The sequence below is a fragment of the Melospiza georgiana genome, chromosome 3 (assembly GCF_028018845.1).
Source record: "Melospiza georgiana isolate bMelGeo1 chromosome 3, bMelGeo1.pri, whole genome shotgun sequence".
Classification (NCBI taxonomy): Eukaryota; Metazoa; Chordata; class Aves; order Passeriformes; family Passerellidae; genus Melospiza; species Melospiza georgiana.
The window spans coordinates 59,064,331-59,082,922 of NC_080432.1; the positions used below are offsets into that span (position 1 = coordinate 59,064,331).

At 41.2% G+C, this 18,592-nt stretch overlaps 1 protein-coding gene across 3 annotated transcripts in view; it reads left to right on the forward strand.

Moving 5' to 3' along the window:
- The first annotated feature begins 733 nt into the window (after positions 1-733).
- Positions 734-18,592, forward strand: part of CHRM3 (cholinergic receptor muscarinic 3) — a 268,432-nt gene continuing 250,573 nt past the window's right edge. For 2 of the 3 annotated variants that reach the window (XM_058019730.1, XM_058019733.1), the window contains exon 1: positions 734-818. The gene's annotated coding sequence lies outside the window, so the exon portion shown is untranslated. Of the gene's footprint in view, positions 819-11,075; positions 11,151-18,592 lie in introns of those variants that run through there. The other variant, XM_058019731.1, reaches the window with a different exon arrangement.

The window sequence follows — 18,592 nt, forward strand, 5'->3', positions numbered from 1 at the left end:
CATATTTAATATGCAACAGAGAATGATTTACTCTCCACAAATGGGCCACAATCTTCAAGCAATAGCTGCTCACACGTCTCAATTAAAACCAATAAAAATAGATTGGAAAATCTGCGGGGGGAGGAGGAAAAAAAAAAAAAGGAGAGAAGAAACCATCGCAGACAGACGGAAGGCTTTCCCACCTAGCTTCGTCTGAGTCCTTGCTACTTCGCAGGTTGCTGGCAAGGGCGAGGGACGGCTTTGGCAGCCCCGTGCTTTTAACTCCGCGCACCCCGGGGCGGGTGCCGCGGGCACACTCGCTCTCTCCCGTCCCCGCCCGCCGGCTCTCCGCAGGGTCCCAGCAGCTGGGAGCGCCCGTCGGGCGGCCCGGCCTCGCACTCCGGCGGTGCCGCCGCGCCCGCAGCGCTGCCCCGGGCCGGGGTCGGCGTTGGGGCGGGGCGGGCCCCGTGAGGTCACGGCAGCCGGGCCAATGAGCGCACGGAGCGGCGGCGATGGGGGGGGTCCCTCGTGCGGCGGCGGCTGCCTGGGGAGGGCGGCGGCGGCGGGCGCGGGGCGAGCGGTCCCGGCGCGCCCCCGCCCCCGCTCGGGCCGGCACTGACGGGGCGGCGCCGCTGCCCGCCCAGCACAGGTGCGGCGGTGCCGGCGGTGTCCGCGGCGCGGGCGGCTGCGGAGCGCCCTCCTCCCGGCGGCGCCCGGCGGGGATGTTCCGGCCGCCGGGGGCGCGCCGCCCGTGGGAAGCGCGCTCCTAACGCCACCTGGGCGTCGCGCGGAGCGCTCGGCGCGGAGCGGGCGGTGTGGGGTCTCCGGGAGCCGGGTAGGTAGGACGGAGGAGAAATGCCGGTTCGGGCGGGTCTCGGGAGCTTTTTGTGTGTTTGCCCTCCCCAGCGTGCGCGGGTGTCAGCGGCGGGGAGCGGCGTGCGGCGCAGACGGGCCGGCAGCGCAGCCGGGCTCGCCGCGGGGAAAGTTGTGCGGACGGTCCCCGCTTCGAAGCGGCTGCGGAAACGCGGAACCCCCTGTCCAGCCGGGGCGAGGGGCTGTGGCTGTGGCAGCGGCGGCGGCCGCCGGAGGGCTCCGCGTGCCGCGGCGGGGCTGCTCCGCTCCCGGGGGGACCCGGCGGAGCCGCCGCTCCCGGGGCCGCTGCGCCCCTCGAGCGGTGCCGTGCGCCCCGGCTCGGCGGGGTCGCGATCGCGGCTGCACGGCGCGGAATGCCGTCCTGTGGCGGCTCGCCCGGAGCCGGGCTCGACGTGCCGCCGGGGGTCGGGCCGGTCCCACTGGGGCGGCCGGGGGTGCGCGGCGGTGCTCGGCCTGCCCGGGCAGGTGGCTGATCCTCCCCGCGGTGTGCGGTGCCCGCTCCGCTCGGGAGCGAACGGGGCTCCTCGGGACTGCGCGCCGGAGCGCGGGCTGGTGTGCGGCTGGAGTTTGGGGAGGCAGCGCTGGGCAGGGGGTGCGCTGCCAGCGCACCCTCAGGAGTGTCTAAAGCACAGCTCGAGTGTTTACTTAAAACCAGAACTAGCCATATTCCCTTCGCTGTGTAAATCTTTGGGCAGAGAAAACCAAATGGACTCGTGTGCAGGGCTGTGGATCGGCTCGTGTGGGTTTTCATACTGATTAAGTGCCTCCTGATTGTCTGGGATTACTTTGGAAAAACGCAAATCCCAGCTAATATCTGTGCTGACCATATATAGAAGTAGTCACAGACAGAAGTACTATAACTTCAATATTGCTGACACAGGTCGAGAAACTTTAAAAACAGCAAGCAAAATCTGGGATTTCTCCTGGGGATGTTTTTGTCCAAGAGATATATTTTCCAGTGTTTGCATCCTACATTGACTGAATTATTTCTACCTTTTGTTTGTTTGTTTACCTGCCTATATACCTCAAAGTTAGTGAATGATATATTGATTTGATTTTGTCTACCTCTTTTTAATCTAGCAGTGTTTGGTTTGCTTACTTGTGTTGGACCAGGACTGCAGTAGGGAATGCTGCTTTTTCTGGAATGGAAGCTAGTTTGATGGCTTTCGGAAATGTGCCTCAGCTTGGAAGCAAGCACACTGCTCATACAGCAGCAATTTTCCACAGCATGGAAGAAGTATTGTAGGGTTTTCTGATGTTGTGTGTTTTGTGTTCTCTTTTTTTAAAAAAACAGATACATTTTGTTGTTTGTTTTTAAATAGCCCTGTTATTACCAGAAGCTTTTATGTGAACATTATTGTCCTGTAGAGCAATACGAAGACCAGTGCTGAATCTCATTCAAAGTGTTTTTATTTCAGTGTCATGTGCGTGTTAACAGGGTAACTCCAGCAACAGGGAACAAGAATCTGTTGACTTGAGCTGAAACACTGAAAACAATTCTCTTGGACTGTTTTGGATGTAGCAGTTTTTCTGGATTTTAGTAACAAAGAGATGAAATGCTCCAGGGATAATCCAGTATGAAATTCATCTGACTTACTGGCACCTATAGGAAAATATGTTGCAAGTTTTCATCTTCTACCAGATACATATGCCAACAAAACCAGAAATTCAGTTTCGTACATTTTCACGTTTATTTCAAAAGAAATAGAACCTAACGTTATTTATTACAGAAACTGTTGTGAGGTGTAAATTCCTCTCATTTTCGAGTAGATGAATAGTAACTTTCTGGAGGGAGCTGATTGCATATGTTATATCATACATCTGTATATTGTCAAGTGCAGTGCATTTTTCTTTCTGTTACTGGAAAAAAAAAAATCTTACTTCTAGCAATATAGTCTGCATCCAACAGCTTAATAAAGTAATTTTAGAGCAGCAGTCTCAGTGGTAGGTTTTCACAGTGAAAACCAACCATGACCATATGAAACATCATAAACACAGTGCTCAATGGTGCCTTAAATTACAGTTCTAGGTATTAGTGTTAAGGAGTAAAGTGTGTTGGTTAATTTGTAAGCTGGTCTAAAAAATTGTCACACTTACTATGCTCTTCATTCTAACCTATAGTAGCTGCTCTAAAACTATACAACCTTCCTTTATTGAAGTAGTATTTGGGTTTTAGTCTTCATGCCGTGAGTGTTTTCAGGGTCAAATCCTGAAATGCTAAAGAAAATCTTGTGATGACTAATGTGGAAATTTCTTCCCCATGAATACTACAGTGTTATGGTTCTTATGTTCATATCTTCCATTCTCCCTCAGCCTTCATTGTAGCAGACAGCCTAATTGTGTACTTTGTGCCAGCAATTACTGTGCTTACGCAGTGTTATGTGACTCAAAAAGGAAGGGGTGCAAAAGGTGCTTGACACCAGGAAAACATTTGAAGTGATCTGGATGACCTTAATTAATATTGTTCATTATCCTATTACGTCTTGTTTGCCATTAGGAGATGGTGTTCCGAGGAGGAGGCAAAGTATCTGTGCAATATCTGAAGGCAATGAAAGCTCTGCTCAGTGTATGTCAACCCATGGCTGCTTAGTCTAGTATGAAATATGATTGAAGGGTTTGCTAATACTAATGGTTTCTTTTGCTGTAATGGTAGATTCTTATTTAATGAAGATATAGAATTAATTTTTAAAATAAGGAGCAATATCTATAGGATTATGTGGGGGATGATATGCAATGACATCTCAGTATCCTTATTGGTATTTAAGTACCATAGTTTGTGAATAGGTGACAGATGTTTGAATGGATCTCTAAGCTTGAAATAAAAAGGAGCCTGGTAACGCCAAAAGTTGTCTGTTTCACATATCCATTCAACAATGTTGCTACTTTCTTTGTGACTTTCTGTGTCTTTTTCTATTGAAGAATATCAGTTCTACTGGGCTGCATGGTTGCTGTCAGAGGTTCTGGGAGAGTGTCCATCACAAGCAAAAATTGTGCCTCCCAGTCCACCCCACAGTGTTGCAGCATATACCAGGCTATGTTCCTGATGGCGTTGGAGTGCAAAACACAAATAAATTTACTATAAGCTTCGTATACCATGATTAGATTAAGACTTCATGCTAAGGAGTTATTTATGTCTTATTTTTGTTTTAAGAGAGGATAAGGCTGCAATATTGTCTATTTCTTGTGCCTTGGTTGAGTGCCAGCAGAATGCAACCTTGTCCATGTACTTCTGGCTAGGAGATTCAGTGAGGGCAAAGACAGAATCCACTCTTGGGAATATAAAATGTTGAAATTATTGACTGTAAAATAGGCGACGATGAGCGATTAATCCCCTCGCATATTCGAAGTATGTAGTCAGTTTCATGCTGGAGGCATCTGTTGGTGTAAAGGAGGGAAGGCTTAAGTGAGTTTCTTTATAAAATGTTTGCAAACTGAAGGCAGAGTCTTTTCTGTGGTTGGAAAATCTTTGGAAAAAAAAAAGGCCAGTTATATTACAAATGATAAATAATTGGTTGCTGCAATGAAAGCTGGAGGTAGTTTCATACTTGTCTAAATTAATCCTGATGGAGATAGTTACAGAGAAATAATTAATAGTACAGCTTCAGTATGGATTATCAGAAAATGTTTTCCTGGGTATTATTTGAAAATACAGATACTTGTCAATGCCATTACCTTTCCTTCTCTGTTTTCTATGCTTTCTTGGTTAAGATGGAGTAAACAAAACCTTTTTAATTTAAAACAATTTCCTGCAAGCAAATTCAAAGTTTTGTTCATTTAGCCCAGTGCAATACAGCATTTTAGCCGCAGTATCAGAATTCTATGCACACCAAATATCTGATAAATTGTTCTCTGTCGTGTGCATTAGGCCCAGTCTTGGTCTCCAGGAGGTTGTGGCTGCTCTGCTAGTTTGTGGAGAGTTCTTGTCGGGGTAGGGAATGTGACTGGGGGCTTCCAAGATTGTTGAGTTATGTTCAACAAGTTGATGGACTTTTGCTCTATGGTGATACATATTTCTCTATTTTTCCTTTTCCTCTCTGGATAGGAAGGCTGTGCGATGATGATGTGTAAGGTTAATCTCTCATCTTATTTGAATGATACTCTGTCCTTCTTCATTCCCGTGGGAAGAAGATTAATTATGGCCTACAAAGCTTTGTACTAAAAAGAGTCAAAAGTTTACCTCTTACAGATAAGTTCATAGATGACTGAGAAATTTGGAAGGAAGAGATTTAAAAATATGTTTGAAGCTACTAGGACATGTCTCTGTATGTACATCGCTTCTCTTAAAGAAAACAATCTAATCTTGGTGCCAGGGGTTGGCCATGGGGCTTTGTACAATATTGGTTACCTGCTGAGCTCTAGCTGTGTTTGTGTGTAACATTTTGTCCATTACTACCTTATTTGACAGCATTAGGTGTACTGGAGCCAGATGCTGAGGACCTTTAAGGCTTCATGTGAAGTATGGAGGGACAACTTTTCAGGTGAAATGTATAAAGCTGAGACAACATACATTGTCCTGCAGGCTCATTATTCTTGTCTGTCCTTCTCATAAGCAGGAGAAGACCCTCCCAGCATCTAGGATTAATGGGTTTTAAGAAAGCCTCCCGACATTCCTGCATGAAGATATGAGGTATCAGCTGTAGCACCTAAAGGAAATAAGCCTGACAGTTTTGAAGGGGGAAAATGCTATCTATCATCCACAAGGATTTATAAAAAGCCTCCATTATTTCATTATGAAATAAGGAAATTTGAGTTTAGTAATTATGTGGGATTCTAATAGCAGGAAATACATTATTAAGGCTGTCAAATCATACATTAAGAAAAACCTCACTAAATACATACTGAAGAAGCGAAGCGTTCCATTTTCTTCTGCCTTGTACTACAGTCACACACAGCCACACTATATCCTTTATATGATTGAAATAACAACCAAGCCTTTAAAAAAACCTAAAACCTTAAATACCATGCAGAAGGTCCTGGGCTACCACAAAACCAAATAATTTGGTGAGATAATTAGAGATAAGCAGTCTTGGTGTTGAAAATTAATTACCTCTTTTGGTTTCGTATGACCTGGAAAACACTTGTCTGCTTCCTGGCTGTTAATCAAGGATGAGAATAAGCAGGTCATTATCTTGGAGCAACATACTTCCATTCACCAAAAATGCCAAAGGAAGGTCCCTGCAAAACACTAAAAGAACAGTGTCAAATCTGCAGAGAAACGTATTCAATTTCCCTTCCTGACACTACTGTAGAGGAGCTTGTCCCACAGGGTTCCGTTATGACTGAAAGGAGACACATCCCTGTGGTCTTCTGGGAATTCCTGAAACACAGCAGAGGCTGAGTCTGTCTCGAGCTATTAAGGCAGCAATATTCATGCTGCATGTACTGAAGCATGAAATATCCATTATGCTTGCTTTTATAGCTGCAAGCTCTATAATGGTCACCTATGCAAAATCTTACTGCCTTTTTGTTTTTTTTCTTTTGGGGGCCAGAAGCCTTTTAGCACTTCCCCATGTTTTTCTAGGAAAAATTAATAGTGCTAATTGCCACTTCTTTTATCATTAATTTCTGAATCAACACGAAGTATTGCTATAGCAACAAATCCTTTTGAACTTCACCGCAGACAATTGGTAAGAGAACTCAATCTCAATACATAATAAGCACAATTGTAAGAACTATTGGAAGGATTAAGGAACTTTCTTTTTAAAAAGAAGGGGAGTAATGCAAATACTCAAAACTGTCATGAAAGAACAGAACTTGAAAATTTTCAGCATTCTCTTCTTATTAATCATCTCCAGTTGCTGTACAAAGCTGCATAGTTGCTTTGAACCAAGTATATTACAGCACACTGTGTCTCCTCAGAGAAAAAAATGCATCACACTCTGGAATACTCCAGAGATTTTTATCTCTGATAATAATGATTTGACATAAATTGCTGCATCTTCTCTCAGAGTATGGTTGTTCTTCAGCCCTGACAATGCATGTGCAGGAAAACCCTAAGTATGTTTCAGATTTAGCTGGACAGCAAATAATCCAAATTTATAAAGTCAGAATTAGATGGTAGTTTATCTTTGCTTTTTCACCAGCTGAAGCATTTTTTCATCAGAGTGGATTGCTATTTGCATTTTACCTTGTCATCTCTCTTGATAACAGGCACACGAGGGAGGTTGCACATTATATGCACACACAAAAATCAGGAGGCATAAGGGGTGTGGAAGTGAGAAATACCTGAGGAACACTGGTAAAAAAGGGAAAGGTCTAGCACTGAAAGTCTATGATTGATGTTATTACCTGTGATAGATTTTGAGGCAGTGAAAGCTTGTAAATCTTTAGGGGGAGCTATGCTTCCAAGGATGCTGATTGCATTGAAAAAAGGTTGTGTGAGAAGAAGGTATAAGGACAGGTGAAGGGTAAGAATGATAAAACCAGAAATTAAGGGAATGAAGAGTGTAATCAAAGGAGGGGCAGTGCTTGTAAGAGGGAAGTCTGAAGGGTGTCTGTGACTGGGAGCCTGTGACTCTTGCATACACACAGGACTGATAAAAGAAAGAGGAACAGTGAAAGACCCGGAAAAAATGGAACAATGTGACCCTGGGTGCTGAGGGGAGAATGTTCGTGTGGTAGACATCCTGGAAAGGACATGGTGGTTTTCTGGGGAGTAAGAGTTGTTTTGTGGATTCTTCTTTCACCTCATGAAGTGGGTGGGTTCATAATGGTGCTTTGCTACCAAGACTGCTTCTTCTGTGTATTATCAAAGTATTTCTCTTTACTAGCAGTGCCCCCACCAACCAGCAGACCATCTGTGGTTACCCTGGCCAGACTGTTTGCTTTGCAGACAATAACTGGGAGGAAATAAATACTGAAAATGCAATGGCATGCAAGGCCACACCTCTGCAACTTTCTTTTGTCACAGCACCTCTTCTTGGAGAACCCTTCAGAGCCCTCTCCAATAGTGTCAAAGTTAGCATTTTCAAGCCAAGTTTTAAATGTAAGTTGTTCAAGTTGTATCTCTTGGTTCTTCCTTTTATTAGCATAGTGGTGTGGCTTTGTTCACTAGGAAATCTTAAAGAAAATTCTGAAATAAAGGTTAAAAGAGCATTACAAAAGACAGCAGTGAAGATATTCTGAGTGTCTTACTTCCAGGATTCTTGGAAGACAAGTGATCCCTAGGCTATTTATTCATGTTAATATTGTTCTAAAATATCTCCTGCAGAAAGCATCTAGTAGTTCAGCATCTGGCAAAGTCAGTTTAGCAGTGTCTCTTAAGAAGAGATGGATAAAAAGGGCTGGAGTCCTATCTTAGGCTTGAACCTGCTAAGGTAAATTCAAGAAAAGTTAAATCTAGTTTGGAGGCTGGCAGGAGAGACTTCTGGATTTCAAATGTCTTTGTATTATTTTTCTGATCATTGTTTTGTATAAAACTGTCTTGAATTTTCTGTGGAAAGAGATGAAAGTCAGCCTTAAAACAAAAAAGGCAGATATTCTCTGGAAGAGGCAAGAAATTGATCACTAGTGTCTGGATACAGTATTGAAAAAGCTGTCAAAGAATGACTTTAGAGCAAACACTGGTGAAAGGTCTACATTAGAGCAAATATGTGTCAAAGAGAAACTTGTAGTTCTACAACTCAAGGAGTAAATGATTGTGCTGTTGAAAATAGTTGCTAAAAATACTGCTATAGAATGCCAAGGGAACTCATATAAACAGAAAAGCAGTGAGAATAATTTGTAGCTCCCATTTCTGGAAACTGCAGTTCAACAGCTACTGGTGATGATGTGTTAGGCACATTGGTACTGGTTCTCCCTTTTCCTGGTGTTCATTTGCAGTGTGATATGGGGAAGTGTCAGCAAGTCTGAAGGCAGTGTCTGACTTTCCTGTTGATGGACAGTCATAGGGATGTGCCTTGGATTGTCAGGTTTTTCCTTTTCAGCCCTACATGCAGCTTTCACTGGAAAAACATAAAGCCTCCTGAGACTTTCAAATAAAAATATGAGTAACTGTTAGTTTTCCTCCTGTTCCATATCTCCATTCAAAAAAATCGGTTGTTTTGTGAAAGCAAGTATATGGAAGGTGAAGATGAACTGTACTTTTCAGAAGCAGCAGACGGTGTTTATACTGCTCACTACTGAGTCAGTAATTTTCTTTCTCACTCAGCTCAATGAAAGCTGTGTTTGTTTGCCAAAGGGAATGCTAAAGAGGCAAAAAAAAAGGCAAGCAAGATTGAGAAAAGGTTTATTGGGTTAATGTGGCTGGATTTTGGTGGCAGAGGGATGCAGGGGCAGGCTCTTTGTGAAGCTGCTAGAAATTTCTCCTATGTCAGATGAAGCCAGTGTCAGGCAGCTCAAAGGTAGTCCCACTGCTGGCCGAGGCTGAGCCTGTCAGTGATGGTGGTGGCACCTCTGGGAGAACATATTCAAGAAGGGAAAATGTGACTGTGCAGGACAGCAACCCTGCAGATCCAGGCTTGGTGAAGAAGGAGAGGGAAGGCAGAGATTCTCCAGCAGCCCACGGTGAAGCAGCTGCCCCCTGCAGCTCCTGGACATCCATGATGGAGCAGATATCCACCTGCAGCCCATGCAGGAGGCCTGTGGTGGATGCTCAGAGGAGATTCTGACTCTGTGCAGCTCGTGCTAGAGCAGGCTTCTGGCAGCATCTGTGGGCCCATGCTGGAGCAGGTTTTCTGTCACAAAAGCCTGGATCAGGTTTGCTTGTGACCTTGCAGGGGACAGCTGGAGCCATTCATGAAGAAGTGCAGTTCTGTGGGACAGACTCAGCTTGTAGAAGTTGGTAAAGGACTGTCTTCTGTGAGAGGGAGCCCGTGCTGGAACAGGGTAAGAGTGTGAGCAGTTCTTCCCCCTGAGGAAGGTGCATTACAGGTAATGTGTGATGAACTCTTGAGTTTCCCCTAATTAAGGGAGAAAAGTGTTTTTAAGATTCGGGTTTAATCTTCATTATCCTACTCCAATTCTGGGAGGGAAAATTTTACTACTTAGCATCAAAGTGGACTTTCTTTTGCCCATGATGTCAGTCAGTGAGTGACCTCTCCCTGCCCTTATCTTAACCCTTGAGTCTTTGGCTGTATTTTCTTTGCCCTGTTCAGTTTATGAGGGGAGTGATAGAGCAGCTTTTTGGACATCTGGTGTCCAGCCAGGGTCAACGAAAGGTTTATAAATACAGCAGTAGGCTGAAGCTTTACATGCTGAAGCTTTTCAGGGCACTGAAATCTGCTGCTGCTATTATCTGCCAGGATCAGCTCTTGAATTATGGTTATGGTAAAATCAAACTTTTAAATGCCTGAAATGGAAGAATGATGTTTATGTAGGCTAACAGCAGCAATAAGGAAAAAAAAGAAAAAAGATCTCAAGTTAACCTGAAATAAAATGGGACATAGAAAAGCTCATCTCAGCTAATTTCCTTCCTACAGTTATGGTATATTTACACAATTTTAACTTGTTGTTATATTTGCAAGCTAAGAAAATGGAATTTCAAATATAATTATGATCAGGTATGTTGTTTCCAAGAAGAAAATATTGGAATTGAAACAATTTTAATGTACTGATTGCTTTTTAATGTTGCTAAATATCTAATACCTAGCAACCTGCTAGTATTAGCATGCAGAGGTCTTATCCTCGTTACATCTGCTGGAAACTTTCCATGGTACAGTGAGTCATGCAGGTGATCAGTATCCTTTTCTGTGTCAGATATGATCAACTTTTTTCATTTCATATGTTGTTGCTTGGTGGATTGGTTTGTTTCTAGGAATAATGCATCCCTTTTGCAACAGCTGTGCAATCTTCCCTCTGTTTCTCTTAAATTTTGCTGTTGTAGTGTTTTTATAGAAGGTAAGGAGAGCAAAGGTTCCTTTAAAAATAATTTATTTGTGTTATATATTAATTTTTGTAACAAGAACACTAGAATCCTGAGGACACTTGGGATGCAGTCTTTTGTGGCTGTGTCACTTGTATGACTCTGATTCTGCTTTCCTATTCCAGTTGGCATTTGGTGTTGCAATGTCATTAAGGAGATGGTTTCTGAATCTTAATGCTGAGCATACTGAAGCACTGGATTTCCAGACTAGTCTTTTGAATTACTCTTTTTTTATTTTTAATTTTTTTTTTTAATTGACCATGTGTTTGGACATGCAGTTGTGTTTCTTTTTAGCCTGAGCAGGTATTTTCCATTATATATTTATTTTTAGTACTGTAAAAATAACATTTGATGGCCTTTCCCTTGGTTTTTCAACTGGTAATGCTGCTGCTCCTGACCTGAGAGTACCAAAATTCAAGTCTTCGTGGACTCATTGGTAAGCGACTTGAATCTACAATGTTAAATTATTAATTGTACTTTTGCATGGATCGTGAAAAGTTTTGCACCTAAGTCATGGCCAGTTGCAGGTTAACGTTGACAGTTTAGAGAAAGTAAGATAATCACCATGCTGGTTTTGCAGGAGTACTAAAAAGGAACATTTCTGTAGGGCTTTTGAAAATTGTAATGATTAAGATGATAGGTTGTGCTTGGGCCTGAATTTGTTTACTAGAATACTGTCTTCCCTTTTACCCTCCTGTTTCTCTCTTTCTCCCCCTCTCCCAATCTTTAATGCCAAGTGCCCTGGATTATTAATGATTAAGAGCAATGAATAAATGCAGGAAAGATTCACTAGTCATGTTTGACTAGCTCATGCAGAAGGTTAAACTTAAGAGGTACAACATAAAGAGGAAGCACTATAGGAGCATTCTTACAATTGGCAGCTGTATGTATGCACCATCTGACTGTTTCCATCTTACTTAAAAATTTGGGGTGGCACCAAACACTGTTAAGCTAAAAGTTAGGTTTTCTTTCTGTTTTGGATTTGGACAAATTGAGGTTTCACTTTAGCCGATATTTCATTTTCTTTTACTTTCTTTATTTTTTAAACTTAGAGAAGGAAAAGTGTCGGGCTCTTTTCTGCTCAGTTCTACTTGTGTATTTCTCTGTAAATTTTTTTAAGTTTTCCATTTTTTCTACCAAAGATATAACTCTCTCTTAGTTAAATTGGAACAGAAATGTGAATGTTAGAAGTGTGTGCCAGTTGGTCTTGTTTTAGCTCATGATGTGCTTGGAGTGTACGTGTGCAAAATATACTTCAAGGCCTGTCCTAATCAACTTAAGAAAAATAAATTGAAATAAATATCCCAAAACTATTTGCAGCTGTTAAATTATATTAATTTAAATGAGATTAAAGCTATAATATGTGTAGCTATTTTCATATGAAGATAAGCTTAAGCAATATTCTTCCACTGATCCTAGTTCAGAGTAAGAACCAGACCAGAACCTTTCGTTTGAGGATTATAACTTCCCTTTTGAATTTCTGTTCTTGTCTTTTTTTTCCTTCTGTTTGTTAGCTGTCTGTAATTTTTTGAAATATTCTTGTTTATATGTTGTTTGCAAGTTTGTTTCTGATGCAGTGATCCATATAACTATATATTAAGACTAGTGAGAATCATGGAACTGGAATAAACATTCTAAATAGGTAATTAAGCACAAAGAATAAGAATAGAGGTTTTTATTCATAAAACCTTTAGTAGGAAGTTTTGGTTTTGTGTGTGCTTGTTAATAGATGTCAAATGTGGAAAAAACATGAAGCATTGGAGAAACTTGAGTGAAATGTCACACATGAAATAGAACTGAGGTTCTGTGGAAGGAATCTGTTGTATTGTGCATGTGAAGGTATGAAAGTCATATTCTGAATCAGCCTGTAAGAGTGAGAGATCCTTGATACAGAATAGCTGTATTAGTAGTAGAATTAATGATGAATTTGTTTTGTTTTGGCATTTTATCATTCCAGCAATGTTTGGACAGAACTGAGAGAGCTGACTGAGAGCTGAGTAATACATAGAACAAAAAGATGAGCAGCTAGTGACTCTTATCAGTAGGCTCTTGAAAACTGCTTGGGGTTTCAATGATATTAACAGGTTATTTGACTGCATTATTTAGTAGCAAGCCTTTACCTTCTATCCGAATTCTTACTAGATTTAGCGAAATGTTATGTCCACTGGAATATTGTGTAAATAGGTGGAAGTAGCTTCAGCAGAAATGAAGTGCAGAATTCTTTAAAATTACTATCTTAAAGTTTTGTTCAAAATAGTTATTGAGTGTTTGCTACCATCTGAAAGTTACCTAAATTGATGATCATATAAAGCTAACAAAAATTTCAGATATGGGCAAAGAAAAGGTGATTGAGATAAGGAATTTATGTTCCTGAGTCTATACTATCACGACAAGATGACAGACGATACAAAATTGAATGTCCACAGTCTGTTTGACTGAAAGGCTGGTTTTACTTCTGTAACTGTAAATATCATGTGCAAGCAGCCATAGAAGTATATTGTGACATTTTATCTTGAGGAGCTTAATTTAAAAAAATGTGTGCTAACACCAGAGTGGTTATGAATTAGCCACGTCCTGTTAGCTCACAGTTACTAATATCAAATTTTAGCTCCTCTGAAATCATCTACAGAATACCAACTCTGTGCACTCAGCTTCTGCCCCCCCTGAGAATTCTAAATAACTACAGCTGAAGCCCTTTAGGCCTCTTGAGGGGGGCAAAAAAAGGCACGCTGTAAACAGACCTGTGTACCAGCTGCTTTGTTTTCCTTTCGCGCACACTTGGTGTTATACACTTCTTGGTTCTTTCTGTATGTTTGTTGATCTTTCTGAGATGCAAGTCACTGAAAATGTCAGCTGAGTGTTGCAGTTCCCATACTGGAAAAGCAAGTGTGTGAGTAGCAAATTGTGGATTACCTTGTTTATATTTAAATGCTTTGACTACCAATCCTGTGTTTCAGGAGTTCCTTGAAATTGCTGTAATGAGAGTTGAGCTCAAATACTCTAAATTTTGAATGCTACAAAGTAACTTTATTACATAACAACTTCGATAAGAAATATGAAAGAAATAACTCTGGCCTGAGGAATTTGTTTACTCTTCTGACAAAGCCTGTAAAAATTACTTGACTAGCTACAGTCAAGGGAACTTACCTGATTTTTTAGGCATGACCTGTGAATCTCTGCAGCTCCACAACAACTGTATTACTACCTCAGGAAACTTTTAAACTCTCTAGTTTACACAGCAGGTGGAAATGATGCTGTCTATTTTTCACTGTGTTAGTGCTATGGGATTTCCCCTTTGCTGTTCCTGTTAATCCTCTAGGTTTAGTTAATATTCAGAGAAAGGAGCTGAGGACAGTTCTCTTACTGCAGAGACAGGCTGGCCACCCAAGAGAGTTTAAAGTTTATAATGACTCTAGTCATTGAGAAGGAGCTGGGGAAGTTCTGTCATTCATAGATCTGAAGTCCAGTGCTTTCAAACTTTGTCATTACTCTTATGCCTTAAATCCAGATATTTTAGTTTCCACAAGACATTGCAACTTGTCTGATAGTGAGGTTGTCTAGTAGTAATACCTGGGGGTAATGGCAGGCATGAGATGATGGGAAGTGATGTTGAAATAGTTCCCTAGCATGTATCCCTGACTTGGAAACGTGTAACATTCACAAAGGCACTTCTCAATGAGGGAGAAATATCGAGATTTGGCTCCCAGAAGTCTTTGTATATAATTTTAACATGACTCTATCATGGTAGGATGCAGCTGTATCCCAAAGTACTTGAGTTTGTAAACTGCTTGTTACTAATAAATCTTCAAGGATTTAATATTTTTGTCCCCTGAAAAGTGGAGCTGGTAATCTACTTCAACAAAAAACTCCCCTCCTCCCAAAAATCTGCTATAATTCTGTGGCCGCTAATCCAATGGAACATTGACCTTGATGAGGATCATATGTTTGTGGTTTTGTTTTTTTTCTGGGTGTTTAGCTTGAGGAAGTAGTTTGGAAGTGTGTTTCCAGTTTCCCAGCCACCTGTTACAGCTTTCTTTCTTGAAACTGTTTGTTATTTCTGGGGCTGCTGTATATTTCTTGCTAAACTATAAGGCTGTAGTAGTCAAACATTTCCACAAGCTGGGCTGCTGAAAAACCCTCAGGTGACAAATGTAAGCCAGTGCTATGTGTCAGTATTGCAGGTGTGTTTCACCATTAATGCGAACTACAAACAGAACCATAAGCATGTCACAGGACAGAAGCAAACTGGGTATGTTGGAGAAAAAGGAGTGAGCACCACAAGGGTGGTTGTGGATTAAGGCATTTGGAAACTCTTTTACACAGAACTGGGTAGATTTATACAGCAGTGCTCTTCTGTCCTGTTGCTTTTGCCAGAATTCCTCTGTATGCTCAGACAAATTGATTCCTCTTTTTTTTTTAAACTTTATTATTATTATCATTATCTGTTTGAGTCTTCCCTTTGTAAAACATGTTCCTCAGCTGCAGCTCACCCCTCCACCAGAAGCACAGTAGTCTGGCAAGCCAGCAGCAGGGGTGAGGACATGGGCAGCAGTTGTCAGACTGTCATAGTACATTAATTTTACCTGGATTATACTTTGGCCCATGATTAATACAGGTCATTGCTGCCTGGTCACATTGTAGATCATGCTGAAAATTATACAATGACAAGTACAGTTCCTCTGAGTCATTTTGACTCCATGGCTTAAATAATCATTGTTGAAACGCGGTGAGGAAATTGTTTATGTTCAAAATGTTTCCAAGAATCCTAATCACCTTTTGGGGTAAATGGAAGAGTTTCTGCTATGGGGAATACTGAAAAGGTAACAGAAAAGGTAGTTGTTTTCATTTCTGAGGAAGTAAAGCAGAAAAATTTTATTGGATTGGGTAGATTTGCTCTTTGTCACTAGGGCTGAGTGGGATATCTTTGCAGATCAAGGTATGAGTCGATCAGTCAAAAAATGTGTTCTTGGGAGAAAAGTTTGGATGAGGAATGCTTAGAAGCAGTCTAGCTCAATGCCTGCATATAATGATGATAAAATCCACCACTGGATAAGAAGGGGGAATCATTAGCTTAGGACAGATCATTCATTTGCCATACAAGTTAGCATCAGGTGCTTTGTTTTCAGGAGTTTTCCATATTTCCCCTTTTCCCAGAGACTTTCTCAAAAGGAAGTCATATGCCTCATAAGACTTATCTGGTTTGCATTGCTTATAGATCATGGTTATACTTTTGGTAACCAGCTGGCACATACCTGAACAAGAACTGCAGCCTTGCTGTCACATTCCTCTTTGGTTCTTAGCAAGCATCCCTCTTTCTGTCTTAATTGTAAATTGGATGTTTTCTTCCTCCATGTATTTCACACCCCATGGTTATAGCTTCAACAGGAAGGTCCAGTGCCTGTGTCTCAGGAAGGTGAGAGTTGCATGTGAGTGACCTGGGGAATGGCTGCCCTGTAGTTGCATCCCCTGCTATCACTACACTGACCACTGAGCAGCCTTCCAAGAGCCAGGCTTTGTCTTGGGCTTTTCAAGTAATCACTGCTTTTCGTGGAAGCCATAAAAGGCAGAAATCCTGGTGCTGCCTCAGGAGTAGCTGGGCTGTCTGGGCAGCAAGAGCAGGAGCACAGCTGGGGCTGACAGTCTCTGTGTGTACCTTGTTCCTGTTCATCATTCAAAGCCTTTGGAGAAAAGCCCTGCCAAGGAGGAAAGTGAAGTCTCAGCTGTGTCCTTGGGAAGTCAGAAATGAACACTTGAACCCATGGGTTCAGTTCTCAGCTGCCTCTGAGGATACTGTTTGGCTTGACTGATAGCTGTAAACTCTGTGCATGGGCTTTTCTTTCAGATATGTGTCTTTATTTACATGCCTTTTCCCTGCTGATTGAATGTAACACATTTATTGGACAGAAGATGATTCAGTTTGGTCTCTGTTTTGCCATTAAAGAAAATCTTGAAAAATAGTAATTTGGGTTGAAACCAATTGATTGCAAAATAGAATCTATTTGCTTTACAGTTTGACTTAAAAGACAAAAGATTTTATACTTCTGGGTTTCTTTTGTGGTTATATATAAAATAGCCTGTGTGAAAGGATTAAAAGTTAAGTCATAAAGCAAAGCAAATTATTTATTGACAACATTCACAGCAAAAAATATTTTAAAAAACCCAAAGCAACAATGCAAACCCCTTTATGCATAATTGTAGTAGAGGTTATATTGTTGGAAGTTGTTTGCTGGCACCTTCTTTCAGGAGCAATGACTAAATACATGTGTGCATAAGCATAGTTCTGTAATCCCTACTTCTTGTTCATATTGCAGACGCCTGGCAGGACCTTCCAGACATGATAGCTGCTCTTCAGTTTTCTTTAAATTACATAGATGTAATATGTCTTTAGAAGCTCAAAATTCCCTGCTTGTCATCATGTACAGTTATGAGTGAGGTTTTTTTTTTGTTCATAGGACCAGATAACTTGCAGTGATGAGCAAGTGGGAGTAGGAAGAAAAGAGCTCTGTTCACTGAGTCCTATATAATTACGTTTAAAATGATGAATGAGTCAAGGCTAAGTTATCTGGGCATCTATGCATTCTGAGAGGTTAGTATAGGTAATTGGATTTCTTAGATAATTTTTCTTATTCTTTTTATGTAAAGGTTTGCAAGAACTCAAAACTTGCATTCAATAATAACTTTCTATCACTAGGCAAAAAATTAACCTCAGAAAGCTCTTCCTGGTGTACTTCATTCTATACACAAAGTACTTGACTAACAGAAGCTGTTCCATTCTCTCATGTACATATATTCTTCATTGCCTTGATATCTGAGGGAATTTTGTTCTTGGGTGGAAGTAAACAAAACTGTTCCGTCTGCTATTTTAAGCAACAAGTGGAAACTTTCATGGGTGAAACAAAGAGTTGAAATATAAACTTAGCTTTCAAGTTTAAGTTCAATTTTTGGGGTTAAGCTGCTTTTGTCAGACTTCACTGTACCTTCATTGCTTCTTACAGATGCATGGTTTTACATGACTGCAAAACACTGCATTTCCCTGAGGTAGCAGGAGGGAGAAGAGACTTGTCTGAGAAGACAAGCTCCTCTCTCCTCCAAGACTGAGGAGCTGGAGACCTTCACTCATCCATTTGAAGTCTCTGTTGGCTTCTTTAGTGGGAATCATCTAATGAATAAAGCATTTACCTAAAATCTCTGACTGTTTGCTGGTTTTTTCCTCATCTTCACCTATTTTTTGGTCTTTTCGAAGTGCTTTGTACATTGAGTCTAAAAAAACTCTGGTCTTGCCAAAAGCGCTCTTTAGGTGCTATAAAATAACAGTTTTGTTTATATCCTCAGAGTTTTGCAGGATCTTCCCATTGTCAAGATAGAAGTTGTACTGATGTGCCTCTTCTGAATTCCTGTTTTTGATTTGCATTTAAGCTGAGGGTGCTTGCAATTGGATGTCATGTTTAGTATGCTGCTCTGCTATAGAGATAACAGCCAAATAGAGATACTTATCCATGGTATGAGAGTCATAAAATAATCATACAAAGCTCATAATGATTCCAATTTGTCACTTTGGATACTGAATAGCCTTTTCTGGGGTGCCAGTGTAGATCTGTAAGAAATAAGCTGAATATAATTTTGATCATCAGATGACTAATTGAGATGAATGATGCTGGAATTGATACAAATGTTGTGCCCAGTCCTTTCCCAGAAACATACTTGAGGGAGATGTGTGCTGAATTCTTTCTCTGTAAGAGCCAAAATAAATTAATCAAGTCATCTCTATAGAAAAAAGGCCCAATTTGGTTTAGTATGTTGGACTCAAATTTTTTTCTTGATATTAATGTTAAAAACCTTAAGAGGAAAAGCTAGTAGCTGTTACTGTGCAGCCATATT